The sequence below is a fragment of the Lampris incognitus genome, chromosome 3 (genome assembly GCF_029633865.1).
Source record: "Lampris incognitus isolate fLamInc1 chromosome 3, fLamInc1.hap2, whole genome shotgun sequence".
NCBI classification, from domain to species: domain Eukaryota; kingdom Metazoa; phylum Chordata; class Actinopteri; order Lampriformes; family Lampridae; genus Lampris; species Lampris incognitus.
This window is the reverse complement of record NC_079213.1, coordinates 27,367,319-27,393,313: the sequence shown is the minus strand read 5'-3', so window position 1 is coordinate 27,393,313 and position 25,995 is coordinate 27,367,319.

Here is a 25,995-nt window from a genome sequence, read left to right as displayed (position 1 = left end):
CCTTTATCTCATTTAGTGACATGTTTTTATCCCCACACATCAATAAGATCTTTGTCGAGGGAGCCGGGCCCCCAAATTTTCTGCGTATTGAGTCGAGAGGCGCGGGGAATTTCCCCTGGTCTCATGTTTAATAGCACATGTACCGCACCTCCTGGTGCTGTAGAGGGATGGAGGCATGGCCAGGCGCCACCGATGACTCCAACAACAGCTTGCCTCACATTCTGTATAACAGCAGGGGTGGGCTGACAGGGCGCTCACGGGGAGGAGGGGATTTGTGGGAGGGGAATATTTCTGTCTGTCTCTGAAAAGTAACAGGTGGAAATCAATTTAGCCTCACATCTTCAGTATGCACCGGGGGGTTTCACAGAATAGCAGAGAACAACATATTGCAGAGCAGCATTTGGTTGGGCATGCATAATACCACCTTTCTGTCAAACACAGCACTCAGAGATGGACATCCCTGCTTAGCAGTCTGTTTTCAGCCCACGGCAAAAGGAGGTCCTTGACGTGTGAAACCAATCATGTCAAAAGCCCTCATGCTCGATTTGATTGTTGATATGAAACGGGGGACGAATCCCAGTGGATTTGCCTTGACTGGAATGCTGTGACAGTCCTGAAGGGGTGGCCAACCCCGGGGTGGTGGGATTTGACCAGATAAATCGGAACATTTTAATTGGAATGTTTTAATTGGAATATTTAATTGGAGTGTTTAATTTGAATATGTCTTACAAAAAAAAATCAATGAACATTTAGTACCCCATGCTGAAAAAAGGGCAGTTTTTAACCATTTATTAATCAACATTTGGAAAATAAAACACTTTCTTGAAAGGGTAGATCGCTCACCCCTGACACCCAAATACCATAATGACCATAACTTTGTGTGTGTGTGTGTGTGTGTGTGTGTGTGTGTGTGTGTGTGTGTGTGTGTGTGTGTGTGTGTGTGTGTGTGTGTGTGTGTGTGTGTGTGTGTCATGGGCTCATATATACATCTCAGCCTATGCTAATCTGCCCACTGATTTCCTGTCTAGCTGTTCACAGTAAGTAAAGCCTCAGGCCCTGCTCAGTCACCCACACACACACACACACACACACATATATAGCTATGTAACCATGTCCATTCTTGAAGTGAGCACTCTGTGCATTTCTTTTAGGTCCATACACTTCCTGTGAGGTCAGTTTACCACAGGCAAGTGGGCTGCAGTGTTCCAAACTGTGCTGCAAGCACATCATGTTCAACGGAGGACAGAGGACCAAGTAACAACTAGGCCACAAATTGTGTCCACAGGGCACACTCTCTGAACGGGCTTGACTCACCTCACCAGCCCTACACACACACACACACACACACACACACACACACACACACACACACACACACACACACACACACACAAATTGTCGCCGTTGTCCACAAGCGTTGTGGGAAAACAGATGCTGTTCCAGTGTGTGTGTGTGTGTGTGTGTGTGTGTGAATGGATTGGTTGGATGGATGGATGGATTGGTTGTGTGCATGCTTGGCTGTTTTTATCAGCAGTTGACCTATGACCCTGCTGGATCTGTGGGGTCTAATGGCGTCTCACCATGGGGCCAGAGGATGAATGAAAAGTCCCGTATACTTCCTGCTTCAGGGACCAGCCACTGTTAATTAAATACACTGGAAAAGGAGGAACATAGCAAAGTGCCCTTGTTGGACTAGCTTGATACCGAGCAAAGCTGCAACAACCTCTGGAAGCCTCTGTAATCTTCCCGACATTAGCATAAAAGTGTGCTTTTAATGGGTCTCTCGATAGGAGGGCTGCCTGTCAGAGTTTGGTCTAAAAACTCAAAGCAGTTTGTGTGTGGAGACAAATCAGGGTTGTTGTCGCATCGCTTTCATTTCAGTCAGTTCAGCAAATGGATTTTCTGTAGCTTCCACGCAAAAAAAAACGAACTTTTTCCCTCTCAAAATATTCTTACACATAATGAATTTGAATTTTTACATGGATTTGTAAATGACACCAGTGTCTTAAAAGGATCTGCAGCCTCACTTAACGGTGTGAGTTTAGTGCTAGTTAGCCGGCCCCGGCCCTGAAACACATTAAATAAAACATGCATGCTAAAGCACACATCCTTGGGCTGCTTTGGGCAATTACAGCTTTCAATTAAAAAAATAAAAGTTGAAAGGATTCATTATATTTTTCACTTTAGCAATGTGATGTGTTTCATGATATGGGGAATATTCCTTGTTCATGTCAGAGTGGAACGAACCAGCAAACATGATGGTGTTTTGTGTTAGTTATTCAGCAGCAGTGGTCGTTTTAAACCAATGTGAAGAATATAAATATCCTATCTGTGTTTGCTAATTTCACCCAGCCTGACTTCTGTCTGAATTATTTTACATTTACATCAGCTTCGAGTTACTTTTCAGAGGTTGCACAAAATTCAAGGTTGTGGATTATGGATTTGTCTTCCGCTTCCAGTGTGGGAAACTGGCCGTGTGGGAAGATGGCGGCGCGAATTCACCTTCACCGTCCCATGCAGTGTCCCATGTCTGAGTCTAAGTTTGTCGTTGTTTGATGGCTGGGAGAGCTGGCGCTGGATCGGCTGGGAGAGCTTGGTCTGCTGTGTTCTGTGGGCCCAGGGACCACGGCCCTGCCCGGAGCTGTGACCGAGGTGGTAACACTGAGAGCAGTCTGACAGGACGCGGGGCAGGCTAAGATAACTGCTAGCCCATACAGACCGGCAGTTCCGATAACACCGAGGGCGGTCTGGCGGCGGCCTCGCCTGGCATTGACTGGTGTTTATGGTGTCATTGTGTGGAGTGCGGGGAGGTGTGTTGAGGGAGTCTGGCTGGGAGAGCTGGTGTTGGATCGGCTGAGGGAGCCTGGTCTGCTGTGTCCGGTGGGCCCCAGGACCACGGCCCCTCCCTGGAGCTGCGCCCGAAGAGGAAATCCTGAGGGCGGTCTGACAGGATGCAGAAGCGGGGCAGGCTAAGCTAACCGCTAGCCCATGCAGACCAGCAGTTCTGATAACACTGAAGGCGGTCTGATGGCAGCGTTGACTGGTGTTTTTGGTGTCGTCGTGTGGAGTGCGGGGAGGTATGTCAAGGGAGTCTGGACCACGGCCCCTCCCCGGAGCTGCGCCCGAAGAGGAAACACCGAGGGCGGTCTGACAGGATGCGGAAGCGGGGTAGGTTAAGCTAACTGCTAGCCCATGCAGACCGGCAGGTCTGACAGTCATCCTGGCTGGTGTTCATTCTCTTGGACATAGATTTTTTGTTTAGTTTGGATATGTGTGTTCTTGTAGTTTTCAGACATGTGTTTTTTTGTTTGTTTTTTTTTGTTTTTATGTTGCACCCTGTGGGCTGGGGAAACGATATTTCATTTCATCTCATGTGCGCAAGTACATGAAATACATATACATGACAGATAAAGTGTGCCTGATTCCTGGATCTGAAATTTGCAGCTAACTTCTGTTACATGCTGCAACTATTTTCCATTTTCTGTGTTAAAATCCTTGAACTCAAACAATGCTTCTAGCAATATGGCTGAAGTTGTTTTTTTATGACGGGCCATCTTGCTCTACACTACACAGCATAGAAGAAGTGAAATTGTATTTGGCTAACGGCGTTTCAACCAGTCAGCCACAAAGAATTTGGAAGTGAGATGGTAACTTCATAAACAAACTTCAGTTGTGGTATGGAAACTTAAATTAAACTCAAAGAAATGACTCACAAGTCATTTGTCAAACCTTCAAACCTCAGGTCACAAACACAAGCTGCAGGACATGCAGGCGCAAGGTCGTTTTCATAGCTCTCAAATCATCACCAATCACATTTTTTATGACACGTGTAAGTCATGACAACGCAAATGCACACCTGTGTTGTGTTGCATTGTGTAGGTCCTTGTACACATTCACGTCTATGCATGGTCTTTCTCCTGAGCACACCATAGCCCTCACCAGATTACATTGCATTGCTGTAAAGCAGTCCAGGTCCCCTGCTGAGGCCGCAGCCAGGCGGGGCTGGTCAGGGGAGGAATGGGCAGTGATCAGTCTCAGTTTGCCTCATTACCCAAAATAAGAGCAATTCGGCCGGCACAGGAAATTGCTTTTTATATCCCCTTCGACGGGTGACGGACTGCCAACTACCCGATTTCATGTGTGTGTGTCTGTGGGGGGGGGCAGCTTGGTCAGGTCTGCAGAGGGCTCTACACACCTTCCAGGCTGGTGGACTTGACTTTAATACGGTGTGACGTATCTCCTCCTTTGTGTTGGGATCTGTTTCTCACACGTTTCATTTTCTCCCAGTGTTCCCAGGAAGCTCCTCCTGCTCTTCCTGTCCATTTTACCCCCTCCATCTTTTCACCCCCTTTCCCCTCATTTTTAAAATGGATTATAAAAGACGTGCCAAAGGGTCTGGTGAAGTTTCCATATTGTCCAGTGTCCAATCTGACCGGTGTTGTGAGTTACCTGCAAGTCCCTCTTTGTGCGACAGATGGAATAATGGTCATTAGCAGCATTTTCACGTTATATTTTATCTCATGTTTAAAATGTTTGTTGTCAGCCGCAGCAGTTTGAGAACAGTAATTCCTGTGTTTCCATATGTTTTGTGTTGATAATGTCACCCTAACACCAGCAGTACTGAATAGTTGTAGTTACCAGAGGGCTCCAGCAGGGAGAGTGTAGCGCTTTTGAGCTACGTTAAGGGACACCTCGCTTTCTCCCCTTAGTCATCACAGACGTGACCAGAGGGAAGTTCGTGTCCGTGTATCAGTAATACAAATACTGCCTATTCAGGTACGAGTCCCTTCAGATAAACGGTTCATGTTCGCAGGTGTGTTAATTAAATGTGTATTTGTGCTCTTGAAAGTATCGGTATTGTGGTATGCCCGTGTATTGTGGAGTAACGAAGTTAATAACGTGACGACGAATACGCTAACGATGCTAACTTCGTGTAATGCTAACGACGACCAATTAGCTAACCATGCTAACTTCGTGTAATGCTAACAATGACCAATTAGCTAACCATGCTAACTTCGTGTAATGCTAATTGCTAACGACGACGGATTAGCTAATGATACTGTAACCGGTTATTTTCTTGCCCTGTGCGGGATTCGATACGAGGTGTATTGCACCACAAGGCGACATCACTAACCGCTCGACTAAAGGGTCAGACCTGTTAGCTAGGGGCTAATGTGTCTTATTAGTAGTTTGCAATACTAACTTCGTGTAATGCTAATCGCTCTGTCGTCTAGTGTGGAGAGAAAACCATACAGCAGGCACTGTGGTTAGTAGACTATTCTGTATGTACGTTTGTCTAAATGTCTTTGTTATTAATTCAGTGGCCTGTTAGTGTTGTAGCGTATGAAGAATGAGTCAGTGTTACCAGTACAATACAAATGAGCCGAGTTATTGCAGTGTATTTTGTGAATTGCTGCAGTATGTTTTGATTGTATGTTGTTGCTGTATTAGGAATTGAATTTAATTGAATTGGAAAGTCTGTATCCTTGTATACTCCCTTTTCAGGGCTTTTACGTGTGCCTGTCTGCTGCAACCTTTCCCTTAAATTCATTTTAAGGACTATTCGCAGGGACTAGTATTACCCGGGGACCTCCAGTTATTTGTACTTGCTGAGTGTTATGTTTAATAACTTGCGGACCGCGACTTCAGTTCGAACACTTTATTGTGTGCTGCATGTCACAACTTCAACCGCTCGCTTTACGTCTCTTTCCACAAGCCTAATTTTGGCAGACTGTCGTAAAACTGTCGTGCTTACTGCGGCAACGACAGTCACGACCGGTGTGGCTCATACACAACACTGAGGTCGTCTGTGATCGTCAATCCCATGCGAATCGATCATGTCCGTGATTTCCATCTATTATCCAAACCACCTGGCCTTCTCTCAGGGTTGCGGGGATGCTGGAGCCTATCCCAGCAGTCATTGGGCAGCAAGCTGGGAGACACCCTGGACAGGCTGCCAGGCCATCACAGGGCCGGTACACACATTCACACCTAGGGACAATTTAGTACAGTCAATTCACCTGACCTACATGGCTTTGGACTGTGGGAGGAAACTGGAGCACCCAGGGGAAACCCACGCAGACACGGGGTGAACATGCCAACTCCACACAGAGGACGACCTGGGACGACCCCAGGACCTTCTTGCTGTGAGGCAACCGCGCTAACCACTCCGCCACCATGCTGCCCTGTCCGTGATTTCTCATCTCATCTCATCATCAGCCGCTTTTCCGGGGTCGGGTCGCGGTGGCAGCAAGCTAAGTAGGGCACTCCAGACGTCCCTCTCCCCAGCAACGCCCTCCAGCTCCTCCTGGAGGATCCCAAGGCGTTTCCAGGCCAGATTGGACATGTAGTCCCTCCAGCAAGTTCTGGGTCCCAGGCACCTTCCTTTGGAGGTTTACCGGGCACGGCCAACTGGGAGGAGACCCCGGGGTAGACCCTGTCCGTGATTTGTAAAGTAAAAATTCCAGCACAAATCACCCACCATATTTCAGCAAACACAGAGGTCATGTGACAATATTAGTCCTGTGCGAATTGGCATCTAAGTGATTCAGGGTCGTACTTTTTTTCTTTTCTTTTTTTTAGCAAGGTTTTCTGTTTTCTTCGCACCCTTTTCCCACCTCTGCGGTGGAAATTGTAAACGAATGTTTTGACACCATTGTGTGTTTGAAATTCAGGAGGCTCATCTTGCTACACAGCGTGGAGACCCATTTGCAAGAAGAGCACGCTTAAACTCACCGAGAGAGTGAAATCTCGAGAGATGATGAGCTGGATGACATGCGTGGCAGCAGGCGGATGTTACGTCAAGGCTTGACATGTTCAGTCACATGCCGGGAATAATGACAGTAATTTCGAGTAAAATACAGACTTCGCTTATCCCGTGCCAATGCGCCGCGCAAAACACAGACGTATGGGGGGTAATTTCTAAATCATGAGGTCCCCAGGTAATACTAGTCCCATGCGAATACAGTGTGTGTGTGTGTGTACACTCATTTTTCTTACACAATGGGGCCCAAATGGCCCCTTTAGGATAGATAAACCAGAAACCACCTACCTTGTGGGGCCATTTTATGGGGCCCCACAAGGAAAAGGGTCTATTTTAGGGTTAGGACTTGGTTTTAGGGTTAAGTTAAGGTTAGAATTAGGGTTAGGTTAAGGTTAGGGTTAAGGATTAAGGTTCGGCATGTAGTTTGCGTGGTTAAGGTTTGGTTTAAGGGTTAGGGAAGGGATGTCAGTGAATGGGAGTCAATGAGGGGGGCCCCGTGTGTGTGTTTGTGTGTGTCTCTCTCCCCGGTAGCACTTGAGCTGGCCACTGGTCCGTGGTCTTTGAGTTTAAGATGCGATTCGAAACACAGTCCATCTGTCTTCTCAGTCCCCCACCCACCCAAGTCTCACTGATCCAGTCTGTCAGCCAATACCGTGCACCCGCACGCACACACTCTTTTAGACCAGGGGGCATTCACTTTCCTTTCTCTTGGTCACGGTCCACACTTCGTGTAATGAATGAAAGGTCACGTGTTTAACTTGACCTACTCACGGGTGTACGTGCAGTGCGTGTGACGTATACAGGAAGTGAGACGCGCATGTGATGAAGGTTGCATGTCGGATGAACGCTAGTAAAAGCTACACAGTTAAGAACCTACGAAGTCGGCTCGTTCTTGAATTATTCTTATGTCAGTAAGACAAGGCGTCTACGGACATTACATGGTGTCAGAATAGTCTGTGTATCTGAACACGAGTGGTCATGCCGAAGTTTAATCCGCCGAGTGAATTCAAGTTTGACTGCCCCGTTGAATGGCCGGAGTGGAGACAACGGTTTTCGCGCTTCAGGCTCGCGACAAAGCTGGATAAAGACGACGGGGAGATTCAAGTGAGTTCGCTGATTTATGCAATGGGCAGCGAGGCTGAAAAGATATTCAGCTCGTTTGACTTCGCGGCGGAGGGTGATAAAGTGGACTATGATATCGTACTGAAAAAGTTCGACGGCTACTTTATTCCCCGCCGTAACATCATACATGAGAGGGCGTGCTTCTATCAACGTAGCCAGCAGCCAGGAGAGACAGCGGAGATGTACATCCGGACATTGTATGAGTTGTCTGAACACTGCGAGTTTGGGGACAAGAGGGATGAACATATCAGAGATCGTCTGGTAGTGGGCATAAAAGATAAGGTGCTCTCCCGTCAGTTCCAGCTCACAGCGGACCTTACTCTGGTGAAAGTCATTGAACAAGTGCGCCAGGCGGAGGCAATAACAAAGCAGCTCAGCCTCCAAGCTAACCAACCAGAGGCCCAGCTGGCTAACGTCAATGTTGTCCGATGGCGGGACGAACGCCAAAACAAAAAGGGCGGACAGCGTCATGGTGGCGGCAGTCCGGCAACCAACAAAGTAGATGAATGCGGGAGGTGCGGCAAGACGCAGCACACCGATGAGCGGAAGTGTCCTGCAACGAACAGTAAGTGCAACAAGTGTCATAAAAAGGGACATTGGGAGCGTGTATGTCACTCTAAAGCGGTGAGAGAAGTCACTGAAGAGGTTAAACAGCTGTACTTTCTGGGAGAAGTTGGCAAAGAGCAGTCAGGAAGATTGGACTGTTAGTTTAACAATAAGTGATGTACCAATAACCTTTAAAATTGACACGGGGGCTGACGCTACTGTTATCAACCAAGGGACATTTAAAAAGCTGAAGCCAAACATAAAACTGGGACCTCCTGACACATGCTTCATAAGCCCAGGTGGAAACATCAGCTGCATAGGACAGTTTCAAGCCACAACCAACTACAAGGAGAAACAATACTCCTTTCCAGTGTATGTGATCAAGGGGAGAGGCAGCTGTCTGCTGAGTCGTCCAGAGGCAGTGGAGATGGGTCTAGTGAAGCGGATGAATGAGGTCAGTGGAGTTTTCGGTTCAAGTGGACTGCTGAAAACAGACCCAGTGAAAATAGCTCTGGTGGAGGGTGCCCAGCCATACGCGGTGCATACAGCCAGACGGATACCGCTGCCACTTGTACCACTGGTTAAGAAAGAACTGCAGCGCATGGAAAATGAGGGCATTATTGAAAAAGTGACTCAGCCCACAGAATGGTGCGCCGCTATGGTGCCGGTGCTGAAACCGAACAAGAAAGAGGTTCGCTGCTGCGCTGACCTCAGGAGGCTGAATCGAGCGGTGAAACGTGAGAAATACGTGCTGCCCACTATGGAGGAAATAATGCCAAGGCTCGCAGGGTCAAAGTTCTTCACAACGTTGGATGCAGCAAGTGGGTTTTACCAGATCCCCTTGCATGAAGACAGCAGGGGGCTCACAACTTTCATCACCCCATTTGGGAGGTATGCTTTCTGCCGCCTTCCATTTGGTATAACGAGTGCTCCAGAGATTTTCCAGAGAAAGATGGCGGAAACTCTGACCGGGCTAGAGGGCACAGAGGTGTACATGGATGACATCCTTATACATGGAGAGACTGAGGAAATCCATGACCGGCGCCTAGCAGAGGCGCTGGGGGTCATTGAAACAGCAGGTCTCAAACTGAACCAAGCGAAATGCAAGTTCAAACAGAAACAAGTCCGCTTCCTTGGTCATATCATCAACGAGGCAGGCATCAGACCTGACCCGGACAAAGTGGCCGGAATAGAGAACTTTCCTCAGCCCCAGAACGTGACGGAACTCAAGAGGTTCCTCGGGATGGTGAACTATTTGGCAAAATACGTCCCAGAGCTGTCCACTGTAGGTCAGCCGCTTTATGGACTGCTTAAAGCAACGACAGAGTGGCTGTGGGGACCTGCACAGAACACAGCATTCCAAGACCTTAAAGCAGCACTCGCCACCGCCCCGGTACTCACCTTTTATGACGTCACTAAGGCTACGGTGGTGTCAGCAGATGCCAGCAGCTACGGGCTGGGAGGCGTTCTGCTCCAGCAGCACGGGGAACAGTGGAAGCCCGTGGCCTACTGCTCCCGACGGCTGAGTGACGCAGAGACAAGGTACGCACAGATCGAGAAAGAGTGCTTAGCCAGCGTCTGGGCATGTGAAAGGTTCGAGAAGTACCTGTTTGGGCTTGACAATTTCAGACTTGTCACCGATCATAAACCACTAGTGCCTCTCATGAACAGCAAAGACTTGGATAATGTGCCCATTAGGTGCCAGAGACTGTTAATGAGGCTGATGCGTTTCAATGCAGTGGCTGAATACGCACCAGGCAAAACTTTAGCTGTGGCTGATGCACTCTCCAGAGGCCCAGAGCAGCGCTACGGAGATGGTGCTTCTCATGATGATGTTGCAGCGCACATTGATGCCATCGTGTGCCAGGTGCCTGCCACACCTCAAAGGATGCAGGAGATAAAACAGAGCACGGATGGGGATCTGCAGCTCCAGACAGTGTTGGGCTTCATCAGACACGGCTGGCCTGAGTATGTCGATAAAGTGCCGGAGACAGTCAGAGACTTTTATCAGGTGAGAGGGGAGTTATCTGCGGTAGATGGTTTAGTCATCAGAGGCAGTCGTATCGTCATTCCCACAGAGATGAGGGAGGTGATCTTAGACAGAATACACGACGGGCACCAGGGGATAGTTAAGTGCAGAGAGAGAGCTAGCCAGTCAGTGTGGTGGCCCAAAATGACAGAGCACATTACAACAAAGATACAGCAATGTCAATTCTGCAGAGAACACAAGAACACACAGAGAAAAGAGCCTTTAATGTCAAGTGAGCTCCCATCCAGACCATGGCAGAAAGTTGGCATAGACCTGTGTGAGTACAAAAAGCAAAACTACTTGATAGTGTCTGACTATTATTCCAGGTTTTTGGAGATCCTAAATCTACCAACAACTACTAGCAGTCAGGTTGTAGCTAGGCTGAAGGCTACATTTGCACGTTTTGGTATCCCTGAAATTGTAGTTAGTGATAATGGGCCACAGCTAGTTTCAGAAGAGATGAGGAGGTTCAGTGAGGATTATGATTTCATCCATGTGACTTCAAGCCCACACTACCCCCAGAGTAATGGACAGGCAGAGAGGGCTGTTCAGATAGCCAAAAGCATATTAAGGCAGGAAGACCCTCTCCTCGCCCTGTTGACATACAGAGCTACACCCTCTTCTTCCACTGGAGCCAGTCCAGCGGAATTGCTCATGGGTAGGAGACTCAGAACCACCTTACCCACATTGCAGCATAACCTGAAACCGGCCTGGCCTAAAGAGGAACTGATCAAAACCGCTGACGCCGCAGCCAAAACGAGGCAGGCTTTCTACTACAACCGCAGGAACGGCGTGCGGACACTGCGCCCACTGAACTCGGGTGACGCAGTACTCACCAAACTTGATGGACAGAAAACATGGACAATGCCAGCAGTTGTTCACAGTCAGAGCTCCACTCCCAGATCCTACATAGTGGAGACAGCTCAAGGTGAACATTACAGAAGGAACAGGCGCCACCTGTTGGCCACACCTAAAACACTCACCTTTGTCAGCAGGGATCCTGACCATGTCACTCCAGGGGAGAGTGGAAACATGGATGAGTCCCGAGCAGCAGAAAGGCCAACTTCCACACCACATGTTACTCGCTCTGGCAGGGTGAGCAAGCCTGCAATCCGGCTGGATTTGTGAGGCGTATGGACTTGTGTACTGTGGGGGATTTTTTATTTTTTTTGTGAAAAGGGGGGTGATATACAGGTTAGAAAATAATCTTAGAGGGGGAGATGTAATGAATGAAAGGTCACGTGTTTAACTTGACCTACTCACGGGTGTACGTGCAGTGCGTGTGACGTATACAGGAAGTGAGACGCGCATGTGATGAAGGTTGTATGTCGGAAGAACGCTAGTAAAAGCTACACAGTTAAGAACCTACGAAGTCGGCTCGTTCTTGAATTATTCTTATGTCAGTAAGACAAGGCGTCTACGGACATTACACTTCGTGTCTCTCGGTCTCTTTGTTTTTGTCTGTCTCTCTCGCTCTCTCTCTCTCTCTCACTCTCTCTCTCTTTCATCAACAAAAGGTGTCTTCTATCTTTTGGCTTTGCTTACTGAGCCCCTTTTTCCTTTTCGGTTCCTTGCGTCTTTCTGCGGCGTGATTGTTGGATCTTTTAACATCATTGGTGGGAGGGAAAGACAGAACATGGCTCTGCTATCAGATTTCTTTGCCCCGAGACAAGAGGAAAGACTTTTTTCTTCTTCTTCTTCTTTGGGAAACTTAGTCTGCAGGGGCGCACGAGGCCGGTTGGGGTTTATGAAGGAATAGGCAGTATAATCCACCTCGGGACATCGGCCCCGAGGACAGATTTCAGTGCAGGGGGGGCAGTCCTTTTCTTTCCGGGTTAGAGGGGGGGCATTATTTTCCCACCAAGGAGTAAATGAAGGAGTACGGTGGTTATAGTGAAGGTAAAGAACGGACATCATTATTTTTGTTTCTGTAATGTATTATGCATGAAGAGGTTTTAAATGAATTGGGGGCAGCACGGTGGCCCAGTGGTTAGCACTGTTGCCTCCCAGCAAGAAGGTCCTGGGTTCGAACCCCAGGCCATCCCAGGTCCTTTCTGTGTGGCGTTTGCATGTTCTCCCTGTGTGTGCGTGGGTTTCCTCCGGTTGCTTCGGTTTCCTCCCACCATCAAAAAGACATGCAAGTTAGGGTTAATACTCCTGTCTGTGCCCCTGAGCAAGACAATGGAAAGAAGAACTGGAGTTGGTCCCCGGGCGCTGCAGCTGCCCACTGCTCCTATACAGTAGGATGGGTTAAATGCAGAAGATGAATTTCCCCACAGGGATTAATGAAGTATATCGTAATCTTATCATTATCTATCTTGAGGTAGTCATTAGCTCGGTGTGTTCGGTGGGAGAAGACAGGAGGTCCATGCTGCTCGCCGAGTTAATTTGCACATGGAGGCTTAAGTGTCCAGCTGTTACATAGTGCACCTGGTTCTGGATGACAGATAATAGGCTAGATAGGATTTTTTAAAAAAATCAAAATTACAGTCTTTCAGCTCAAGATTACGCGGTTTTTCAGTACACGGTGTTTATTTTAAAAGTGACCATCTTAGGGTGTACAGGTGGCATAGCAGTCTATTCCATTGCCTACCAACACAGAAATCGCCGGTTCGAATCCCTGTGTTACCTCCGGCTTGGTCAGGTGTCCCTACAGACACAGTTGGCCGCATGTGGGTATGTGTCCTGGTCGCTGCACTAGCACCTCCTCTGGTCGGTCCCTCTCCCCCGAACAGGCGCGCCCCGCCTGTTCGGGGGAGAGGGGGGACTGAGGGGAATAGCATGATCCTCCCATGGGCTACATTCCCCTGGCGAAACTCCTCACTGTCAGGTGAAAAGAAGTGGCTGGCAACGCCGCATGTATGGGAGGAGGCATGTGGTAGTGTGCAGCCCTCCCTGGATCATCAGAGGGGGTGGAGCAGCGACCGGCATGGCTTGGAAGAGTGGAGTATTTGGCCAAGTACAATTGAGGAGAAAAATTGGGAAAATTTCAACAACAAAAAAAGGTGACCATCTTGTTATCACTGATTTGTACCCTTCCCATTCATAGGATCAAAATTATTTATTTTTTTTTAATTTTTTTTACAAAAGGTGGTTTGTGTGAAGGTGCTGAGTGGTTTTGTAACTACTGGAAGGAGGAAAATGGAGAATTAAACTCTTTAAGTTAATATATGCTCAGCAGTACATTACTCATTCGGCAGACTAACACCAGGGCAGCTGCTCAGGCTCTGGAAAGTTTTCAGACAAGCTAAATGTGACCTACATACACAGTGACACTAATGCAAGCTGAGGGTGCAATATGGTTACAGCTTATGTCAACAAGAAGGATGCAGATGAAGACTCAGCGAGCTCTTTTGAGCAGTGTATGGACATAATATCAACGTTGTGATATGAGTTTAGCTTTCATCTGGGATTTTGGTTTTCATAGTATCATGACATAACTTAAATGTTGTCATTCCCCAGTCCTAAAGACTGCATTACAGTGAAGTAATATAATTTTCTAAACTTATTCAACCGTTTTAGCTGAGGGAAATGAACGGTGAAAGAACTCTACCTGCATCATATCCACATTACTATTGATAATTTCTCAAAAGTATTTTTGTGTTCATGTCTTATGAAAGCACCAATAGACATCCCCAGTCTATCGTCACATTATTGATGTTGAGGTTTTCAGTCTAAAATGTTGTGATATCTGACTTTGTCAATATCACCCAGACCTCACGAGCATTCTCCCGCTCATCCAAGCTCTTCCTTCTTCAGCTCAGAGGAAGCACACGGCATGTCTTTGAGAGACCAAGCTGAGATATCTGTAGATACTTCCCTCCACGTGGCTGAGGACTGGGATTTGGAGACAACTGCAGAGCATCTTTGTGATGTTCCAGCTGGATCTTGAGGTGGAGGCTGTTTCAGACTTGGAGCTTCAATAAGCTCACTGGTGCCGTGGCTCTGGGTCGTTTCCCAGGCACAGACAGGCTGCCTGCAAAGTCTTATAAGTACCTTTTGGACTGTTGAGGTGTTGTTCATCTGTTTTCAGATTGTTACTGGTCTCGTTGAAAAACCAAGACTTGACTTGACTCAAGAACTGGAGATCTGTTGCACTTTTATTTACAGATTGTAACTTTCTCTCCAAATGAACTGAGAGGGTGTTTGAAGTTGCTGGTGTACAGGGAGTCCACAGTCCTACTGTATCCCAGATATACCAGGAAAGGAGACTCTTTTTGTTGTATGTGTTTTAGTGTCAGAGTTATTTTGACAAAGATATTGTCCTGGTATTTTTATGGCACGGTGGTGCAGTGCTTAGAACAATTGCCTCACGGCAAGAAGGTCCTGGGTTCGACCCCGGGGTTGTCCAACCTTGGGGGTCATCTCAGGTCATCCTCTGTGTGGAATTCACATGTTCTCCCCGTGTCTGTGTGGGTTTCCTCCCACAGTCCAAAGACATGTAAGACAGGTGAATCGGCCATACTAAATTGTCCCTAGGTGTGAATGTGTCTGCCCTGAGATGGTACTGGCGAACTGTCCAGGGTGTTTCCCTGCCTTCCCCACATGACTGCTGGGATAGGCGCCAGCATCCCGTGACCCTGTTCAGGATAAGCAGCTTGGAAAATGGATTGATGGTATTTTTCCACCAATTTTCCAGGGCGCAGTGATTGCATGATGGCATGGTGGTTAACGTGGTCGCCTCACAGCAAGAAGGTCCTGGGTTCAAGCCCCGGTGTAGTCCAACCTTGGGGGTCATCCCAGGTCATCCTCTGTGTGGCGTTTGCATGTTCTCCCCGTGTCTGCGTGGGTTTCCTTCGGGTGCTCTGGTTTCCTACCACGGCCGAAAGACATGTAGGTCAGGTGAATCGGCCATACTATAGAATTGTCCCTAGGTGTGAATGTGTGTGTGTGTGTTTGGGGGGGGGGGCTGTGATGGCCAGGCGGCCTGTCCAGGGTGTCTCTCTGCCTACCACCCAATGTCTGCTTGGATAGGCTCCAGCACCCCCCGTGACCCCGAGAGCAGGATAAGCGCGTTGGATAATGGATGGATGGATGGATAGATGGTATTTTTCCTTTGGATTAGGAAAAGTCTTTCGACATGGTTGACCACCATCATTTGTTCTCCACTGTGAGGGCCTCTTGTTTTGGTGCCTACTTTATTGGACAGGGTTGATCCAGCCTAGCTATCCTGTTTACAGAGCCTCTAGTCTGTAGACAGGAATAAACCCACCAGGTTCTCCCTCCCAGGTTAATCACAGACCCCACCTATGCAGATATCCATGTATGCTGGTTATGTAAATATTATCCAGGGGCAGAGGACTGCTTATTACTCTGGACCTGTATTAAAATGTGCACCTCAGGTTACAAAGTGAACTGGTATGAATTACTTCCCAGCCCAACATGGTCGGACTATAAGTCAAGCAAACTGGCTCAGTAGAAGCACGTCGAGCGCTTAAGGGGCAGTTTGCAGGATGTTATGGGGTATTAGAAAGGGGCGGATTGGTCACATGATCCAATCGGTGGATTATGTGACCCCTCCTGCACCCTGGTTTGTTCACTGTGCTGGTTTACATTTTGGAGAGGGAGGGGGGTGGGGGTGATTTCAGGGGTCTGCAGAAGGTTTTTTTTTATTTCTAATACGGTGTGCTTAGGAGGCTGTTTGGAGAACTCGTAAAGAAACGATTGAAGGGCAGGGGGCAACAGACCCTTTTATGGAAATGGTTGGGCTGTTAACTGCTCACCTCTGGGCAGAAGATGGGTTGACAGGCGAGATGAAATGTTTTTATGCGTTCTTGGATATCAGAGATGCTGCGCGCACTCCAAGGTGATAGACTGCTGCTATCTACCTTTACTTCTGTGTGTGTGGGGGGGGGGGGGGCGGGGTAATTTCTTTTTCCTCCATTCGTTGTAGGTCGAATTTATTTCATTGTTGTTTGTTCCCTGGGTTTTTTCCTCCCCTGATTGCACATTACTTTTGATGCAACTGATGTTTTCAAAGTTGCTTTTAAAGTTCAAATTCTCTCTCCCTGTCATTCTCGTTCGGTGACATACTCATAAACGCCCACATACCGCATTCATTTCAGACACGCTGAGTCTTTCTACCCCACTGTGGAAAAGCTTGCTCAACCAAAAAAGTGGCAGCTGTAACTCGGTGTAAAAAAATTAGAAAACGACAGACCGACTAAAATCTCGGTGCTAAAATCTACCACGAATACAGGGAGTGATGAAACTTTCGCAAAATTATCCATCAATAAGGAATCCAGGTGGCTCCCTATCTGTGCATTAGCTGTTTTTGATTTAATTTCTAATCATCTGTTAACGCCCCCCCCCCTCTTCCGTCTGATTGTCTCTGCGGATGTCTCTCGTTTTTCTAAGACTCGCTCTGCATCAACAGGCGAAGTCACAAAGAATGGATTGCAGCCGCTGATGGCACCATGAATTGCGCGTCATTTGCGACCGCTATCAGCCCGGTCTCAAGGTCTGAATCATAAAAAATACCTCACTAATTATATTACAGTGCAAACACGCCCGTAAAGTTTTGCAGCCGAGTGCAATTTGCCCTTGTTTTGCGTCTGATTGCAATTATCCACGCAAGCATAAACGGTGGTTTTGTGCCAAGAACACGGTACGCAGCTTCAGTGTCATCCTTGATGGCATCAAGTATAGGAAGAACTGTTTGACCTGGCAACCTGTATCTGCGAATGATTTCGGTCTCAGTTCAATCAAATATCCACTCACAAGCACGCCGGGCACGACGATATCTTCGCCTGGCTGCAATCACTGCTGTCATGGTCAGGGGAAAGTCTTGACGCTAAGTATGTTCACTTTGTGCATGGCTATTAGCACTGGTGTTTGTGAATCGGACCATTTTTGCAATGAGGCTCATTTGCAGAGAAAACAGAGAAAGGGGCCAATTTTGTGCCAAATTTATGCATATTTCCTAATTCGTGCAAATAGCACTGGAGCACCGAGACACTATTTGCTTGGCAGCGCAGTTAGCGGTGCGTTTCACCCTTTGCGGGTGCTTTGAGAATAACACAGGTTTCTTTTTGTCTTGGTTGTGTAGGTTTGGAGGCTGCAAAAGCTGTGCAGGCCTTTTGTGAATTTGTGAATTCCAGACTGATTTGTTATTTGGGGTGCTTTAACTGTGCGCTCTCGGCAATCGGTCGACCAATCGTGTAACTACAATGATGTTGTTGGTCACCTGGTCCAGCGCCCCAATTGTTTTGAACACGGTCAGTCAGTTAGGGTCATTCGCGTTTGTAGGGCTGGCCCTCCGGCCGGTCCGGCCAAAGAGTTCTCTCCCAAATCGAACATCCCAAGATATGAGTGGAAAGCAGTAACGTACCGTGGGGTTTCAGTCAGGGCCTTCAGTAATGAACTGCACCCCCCACACACACACACACACACAAACATTTCTCATATGGGTGCCGATCCACCCAACACAGCCACATACGGGGCGTCTGGGTAGCATAGCGGTCTATTCCGTTGCCTATCAACACGGGGATCGCCGGTTCGAATCCTAGTGTTACCTCCAGCTTGGTCGGGTCTGCCTACAGACACAATTAGCCGTGTCTGCGGGTGGGAAGCCGGATGTGGATATGTGTCCTGGTCGCTGCACTAGTGCCTCCTCTGGTTGGTCGGGGCGCCTGTTCAGGGTGGAGGGGGAACTGGGGGGAATAGCGTGATCCTCCCATGCGCTACGTCCCCCTGGTGAAACTCCTCAATATCAGGTGAAAAGAAGCAGCTAGTGACTCCACATGCATCGGAGGAGGCATGTGGTAGTCTGCAGCCCTCCCTGGATCGGCAGAGGGGGTGGAACAGCGACTGGGACAGCTCAGAGTGGGGTGATTGGCCAGGTACAATAAGGGAGAAAAGGGGGGGATCCCCCCCCCTAAAGAAAAAACCCAGCCACATACAAAATACACTGTCATGCACTATATGCACTACTGCATCAACACCAACAAGACAGCTGATCTTCATCAACCACAACGCACACCAGTGTGCACTTTCGCAGCTATTGCAGCATCCCCATGAGAGCTTCCTTTATGTCACTCAGCAACCAGATTGCACATGCACACCTCATGATACGAAGACAACAAACAACCAAAAAGTTTCCATAGTTGATGTAACAGTATTCACCAGTCACTCGTGCAACCTAAACAAATTCAATAAAGTATAGCCACAATATCATCTGGACCACCTTTAGTTCAGTAAGAAAAATGAAACGTGATTGGCTGTTGCAGCCGTGATTGGCTGTTGCGTCGGTCAATAGACAGCGCAGAACCTCGAAGCACACTGACCTGAAGCAAACAATGCACACTGAAACATTTAGCTAGTTAGCTTACAGCTGACCTTAACATTGCCAGATCATACTGTAACCCTAACCGTAACCCTAACACTACAGCTATTGCTATCTCTAGCTAACTAACGTTAACTTAATTCGCCCCAACTATTGCTCTGTCTGTCAGTCTGGAAGTCAGTGCGCTACGAGGTTCCGCGCTGTCTATTGGCCGATGCAACAACCAATCATGTCTACTTCTGTGCCTACACCCCGTTGGAGCTAGCATCAACCGTTTAAAAAATGCTGTATGCTTCTTCTCCTCCGTGGGGAGTTGCTGGCATTGAGTTAATCATTGCCCCCTGCTGGCACTGCACATTCATACACGTGTACTTTTTTAAAAATTTTATTTTCAATTTTATTTCTTATTTTTCCCTTTTCCTCTCAATTTAGTGGCCGATCGATCCCTATTTTAGTTCAAACTCCCACCCTCGTACTGCATGCATTCGCCAACTGCATCTCTCCGGCCGGCAGTCTCGAAGGAGACGCCTCGCCACTTTCGTGACAAGGCAAATCCAGGCCGAACCACTGCTTTTTCCCACACACACAGAGACGCATTCATGTGACGAACACAAGCCGACTCCGCCCCCTCCCGAAGACAGCGCTGCCAATTACTGCTGCTTCATCAAGTCCGGCCATAGTCGGATCTGACGAGACCGGGGCGCGAACCCCGGTCCCCAGTGGGCAACTGCATCGACACAAAGCCGATGCTTAGACCGCTACACCACCGCGAACCACATACACTACCGTTCAAAAGTTTGGGATCACCCAAACAATTTCGTGTTTTCCATGAAAAGTCACACTTATTCACCACCATATGTTGTGAAATGAATAGAAAATAGAGTCAAGACATTGACAAGGTTAGAAATAATGATTTGTATTTGAAATAAGATTTTTTTTACATCAAACTTTGCTTTCGTCAAAGAATCCTCCATTTGCAGCAATTACAGCATTGCAGACCTTTGGCATTCTAGCTGTTAATTTGTTGAGGTAATCTGGAGAAATTGCACCCCACGCTTCCAGAAGCAGCTCCCACAAGTTGGATTGGTTGGATGGGCACTTCTTTGAGCAGATTGAGTTTCTGGAGCATCACATTTGTGGGGTCAATTAAACGCTCAAAATGGCCAGAAAAAGAGAACTTTCATCTGAAACTCGACAGTCTATTCTTGTTCTTAGAAATGAAGGCTATTCCATGCGAGAAATTGCTAAGAAATTGAAGATTTCCTACACCGGTGTGTACTACTCCCTTCAGAGGACAGCACAAACAGGCTCTAACCAGAGTAGAAAAAGAAGTGGGAGGCCGCGTTGCACAACTGAGCAAGAAGATAAGTACATTAGAGTCTCTAGTTTGAGAAACAGACGCCTCACAGGTCCCCAACTGGCATCTTCATTAAATAGTACCTGTTAGAGCCTGTTTGTGCTGTCCTCTGAAGGGAGTAGTACACACCGGTGTAGGAAATCTTCAATTTCTTAGCAGTTTCTCGCATGGAATAGCCTTCATTTCTAAGAACAAGAATAGACTGTCGAGTTTCAGATGAAAGTTCTCTTTTTCTGGCCATTTTGAGCGTTTAATTGACCCCACAAATGTGATGCTCCAGAAACTCAATCTGCTCAAAGAAGTGCCCATCCAACCAATCCAACTTGTGGGAGCTGCTTCTGGAAGCGTGGGGTGCAATTTCTCCAGATTACCTCAACAAATTAACAGCTAGAATGCCAAAGGTCTGCAATGCTGTAATTGCTGCAAATGGAGGATTCTTTGACGAAAGCAAAGTTTGATGTAAAAAAAATCTTATTTCAAATACAAATCATTATTTCTAACCTTGTCAATGTCTTGACTCTATTTTCTATTCATTTCACAACATATCGTGGTGAATAAGTGTGACTTTTCATGGAAAACACGAAATTGTTTGGGTGATCCCAAACTTTTGAACGGTAGTGTACACACGTGTACTTTTCACGCCTGAGCGAGGCAAACCATGACACTGACACCTTGGATGTGAGAAGACAGCAGAGACCACAGGAAATAACCGATGGGCCCTGCATAATCACATAAACTTTACACATACCTTGGCCACACACACAAATAACAGTTTGTGTGTGTGATTGGTGTGCAGTTGACATGCATGCTCCCTCCAAGACGGATACTTACGTTTAAACTGCATTACATGCTATGGTCCCCTTTCAGGTACCTGCATGGTTTCAGTCTGGCTGACCTTGGTGTGTTCTGCCACTACCTGCCTCACCACACTTTGACTTTTAGAGCTGATTGAGCTGTTTGAGCCGTCTGCTGCGACGGCGCAAGTGCTGGTGTCAGAGGACTTTTCGTGAGGTGTAGCGAGAGGGGAGGGGCCCCTTTGCAGAGGCCAAACAGATTGTTCATTACTGCCTCCCGTTTGATACAACCAAGCGTGAGATCCTGCACCAATGCAAATTACTGTAAATTTCAATTATGGTTGAACATCTGTGGCGAATATTCAATTAGCCCTCACTGGACATACCTGTTGCTTGGTTCTGTCTGCTAAAAGTTTAGAAATAGATTTTAATTTAAATTTGCTCCCATGTATTAAGTGTGTGTGCATGTTATCTGGTTTGAGTTGGTGATACAGTGGTAGCAAATGAGATATTGTATCTAGAAATATATCTAGTGTAAAGATAGCTCGCTCACCAAAATAATAAGTGAGTTAAAAAACTTGCTAGATAAGGATGTTGATACTCCCCAGTGCAATAAAATATGCACTAGATGATAACATCACTTCTCATTAGTTCTCATGTCTGTTAAAACTCACATAGTCAAGACAGTGAATTCATCCAACTGCATCATAGGTAATCTGTGGATGACCCAATACATGTGAAAGGTCAGAGCCTTAATGCCGTTCTGTCATCTGGCCTAAACCTCTTTATGGCAAAAGACATTTGTTTGCGTGATCACAAAGCAATTATCTTGGCTTTGCCTCTTCTGAACCCAGGACAGCTGCTCGCCGTCAAATCGTTGACTCCTCGATTGTCAGCAAGTTCTCTGATGCTCGTAGAAGAGTCCCTGCATCATGTTGGCGATGCCTCCCTGCCTCACTCAAACCCTGTGGAGTTAATCCACCCTATAAACGGCGTTCATTAAACCGTTCTCAATGCCGTCACTCCTCTAAAACGTGGACCATCAATAATCCAACACACTCCCTGACTGGAGCGCACCTCTCCAAAGATAAGGACTGAGTGCAGAGAAGCCATGTTTGAATTTGAGACCCCATTACCACCTGGTATCATCACGCCATCTGTATACGGACATGTTATTTGGATAATGAACGATTCAATCTCGCCCTTTGCGTCTACACCTGGTATTCACGTGCACGCTCGTTGAAAGAGTTGCGCCCTCGTTCTGATTGATCCCGTTTTAAGCATGCACTGTGCAACACAAACACACAGATGGGAAGGCGGCAAATCTCTCCACTGCAATTGAAAACAAGAATCAAAGAAAAACAATGTTGGGCGTCCGGGTAGCGTAGCGGTCTATTCCATTGCCTACCCACACGGGGATCACCGGTTCGAATCCCCGTGTTACCTCCAGCTTGGTCAAGTGGGACTGAAACTAAAAAGTCATTAAGAGGGGCGTCCGAGTGACGTGGCGGTATATTCCATTTCATACCAACACGGCGATTGCCAGTTCAAATCCCCGTGTTACCTCTGGCTTGTTCGGGTGTCCCTACAGACACAATTGGCCGTGTCTGCGGGTGGGAAGCCAGATGTGGGTATGTGTCCTGGTCGCTGCACTAGCGCCTCCTCTGGTCTGTCGGGGCACCTGTTCTGGGGGGAGGGGGAACTGGGGGGAATAGCGTGATCCTCCGATGTGCTGTGTCTCCCTGGTGAAACTCCTCGCTGTCAGGTGAAAAGAAGCAGCTGGTGGCTCCACATGTATCGGAGGAGGCATGTGGTAGTCTGCAGCCCTCCCCGAGAAACAGCCGGTCAGTTGTTTTGCATCAATGGCATTTGAATGCACTGTCGATGGTACCATAGCTACTCACTTTCTTGTTACTGGTAGTGATTCTCCTCTTCCTCTAACAGAAGCTCGTCAGTCTCCTTCAGTAGGTCCTCCTCCTCCCCTTAGCCCATGTCGAGCTAGGACCTATGTTAAATATCAGAAGATCTTTCCTGAAAGAATGACCGAAATCTGAGATTGCTTTATGTGTTTATTCTGTGCTGCTGACTTCACCAGCATTATTCATCAAGACCAAGGCCATTTTTCTTTTTCAGTAAAGCCTTGTGTTCATCACCTCGAGGTGATATTTGATCAGGCCCAGACGTTCGACAAGATAGTCTTAAGTTGTTGAATAAAATGGCTGCTATCTGTGAGAAGTATTTCAAACACCAGGGCCTTTCTGTCTTTCTTGCTCATGCTCTTATAGGCATGTTGATAAAGGCTGGTTTTGTATTTGTGTAGTGTTATGTACATGTGGGCTTGATTATGACAGAGAAGTCCACGGGCAGTCATATTTACCCGGGTCCACTCAGGTTCACCGCCATCCATCCATCCACTACCCAGGCCGCTTATCCAAATTTGGGTCCCGGGATGCTGGAGCCTATCTCTGCAGTCGCTGGGCGGCAGGCATCCCCGCAGACATGGGAGAACATGCAAACTCCACACAGAGGATGACCTGGGATGACCCCCAAGGTTGGACACACCTGGTTTTCAGGTTCACCTATTGCTGATAATGATGATGCCAGTCCATCTTTGTCTGCTGAGATTTTGGGGATTCGGGGACTGAAAGGTTAACAATCCGAGGGCATAGTGGGTGTCCATTTATATCAAAGTTAGATAAAAGTTGGGAGATGATGTCTCTCTAAAGCAGAGTGTCACTACATTTGTCCCCAGGCCTTCTCTCTCTCTCTCTCTCTCTCTCTCTCTCTCTCTCTCTCTCTCTCTCTCTCTCTCTCTCTCTCTCTCTCTCTCTCTCTCTCTCTCTCTCTCTCGCTGTGTTATTTTTCCGAGCAGGAGCCCCTGTGCCCTCCAAAGCTTGATCAATCACCTGCTCACAGGAGCTTGAAAGAGCGAAGAGACATTTGTCAGCCAGAGCGACACCCCCTACCCCCCAACCTAAACATCCACCTGCCCCCTTCACACCTACAGGCCTTCGGGCATGAGTGGAAGACGACTTCCTGGATTTTGGGAATGAGAATCTGTGTGTTCGCCTGTGCATATGTGTTTATCTATGTGTATGTGTGTTTGTGGTTTGAGTGATTTGAGCACGAGTCCACATCTTGTGCCTTTGTACCTCTCACACACATGTATCTGCCAGAGCCGGAGGAGAGTCAAGCGGGAGATCGACTTCAGCAATGGAGCAGACGGGCGTCGCCAGCTCAACGCTTGAATGTTTCCTTCATAGCACGCAGCTTCTCATGGGAGATTACTGACACTGTCTGACTGGTTCTCAGTTTAGTGGCGTGGGCCTGTCCAGAATACTGATCCTGATGCCATGCTCGGCATTCTGTGACTTGGGCCTTTTTGCTTCAGCACAACCCGACTGTCATCGGCCATCAAGAAAACAGTAGATCTGGACCCAGTGTTATATCATCCACAAACTAAAACATTCTACACGTTTCAAACAAGTTGGTTCATACAATCCATCATCTGACCACAGCAGGTAGCAGAGTCATTCACAGCTTTTCTGAACTGCCAAAATTGAATATGGGGCAAGAAGCTTGCTGTCATAGAGAGGGGTGGGATTATAAACAGGAAGTCTTTGCGGCTGTGACGTAAACAGTTGAACAAATGTGGATGAAGGTGAACACGCTCGAGAGTTTTTCCTGGATCCTATTCATGTTGAAGGGTGACACGGTGGCCCAGCGGTTAGTGCTGTTGCCTCACAGCAAGAAGGTCCTAGGTTTGAATCCCAAGCCGTCCCAGGTCCTTTCTGTGTGGAGTTTGCATGTTCTCCCCGTGTGTGCGTGGGTTTCCTCCGGGTGCTCCAGTTTCCTCCCACCATCAAAAAGACATGCATGTTAGGGTTTGTACCGCTGTCTGTATCCCTGACCGAGGCATGGCAAGAGGAAGTGGAGTTGGTCCCCGGGTGCTGCACAGCAGCTGCTCACTGCTCCTAGCTACACAGCTAGGATGTGTTAAATGCAGAGCACAATTTCCCCCCGGGGATTAACAGAGTATCTCAAATTTTAAAAAAGAAAGAAAACAAAAAAACAGCGGTGGAAGTAGTTGTGTGTAGAACGAACAGGATAGACTTTGCAGACCACTTGGAACCCCGTCCATTTTCAAACCTGGCTGGTCGCTGTGGAAAGTGGACATCGATTTCCAAGTATTTGATTGATTTATTTTTTTTTCGAACATGTTAAAATAACGAAACAAGATGGGCAGGAATGCAAAGCAAGTGGAAATAACTGAACATATTTCGAAAACTCAGTAACAGCAACACACGTCAGAAAGTTACAGAATATTTTGGGTGCAGATGCACACCCCCCTCCCCAAAAAAATACACAGCACATTTGAATTCTTGCGTGTAGTTTGTCTTTCATATCAGCGAAGATAAAAAGTTTTTGTGTTTTGACCCCAGCCAACTGAAAAATTGCCTGTTGTACATGTTTACAACCCTCGGCTGGGCCCTCCGAGTGTGGGCAAAGTAAATGTTTTGTTTTGTTTTGTTTTGTTTTTTCGGGTAAGCCCCAAAGGTGAGTGTTTGGAGAAAGTGCAACTCCAGAGTAAATCCATACTCCTTGAGCCATGGCGGTGTAAGTGGCTGTTTTTCAATGGTGGAAAAACAAACTCTGTGGAGCTCCAAGAGACACACACACACACACACACACACACACCCGCTCTGTCGTCCTGCGGAGTGCAGCTCATTGATAAGGGCTTCTGTCCTTGTCACCGAGGACTGATGTCTCTCCGTTAACTCCCAGGCAGCCCTGTTCCTGATTCTGCCCCATTGTTTCTGCCTTTCCTCCATACCTGACAGATTCCCTATCTCTCCTGCTAATCCCTCTCTTCCTTTCTCAGCCCTCTCCTCTGTCCCCGGTGATATCCACCCTTCTCCAACCCCCCCGACGGGCCCTTCATTCCCACCACACGGCTTATTGTCTTAATCAACTCCGTTTTCTCTTACAATCCCATCACTGCTGCCTCAAATGAGGGGACGACTGTTTCATGAGTCCCGTAAGTGTGTTTTTTTGTTTTGTTTTTTTTGTCCAGCACTCAGCCACATGCGTTTTGCTATT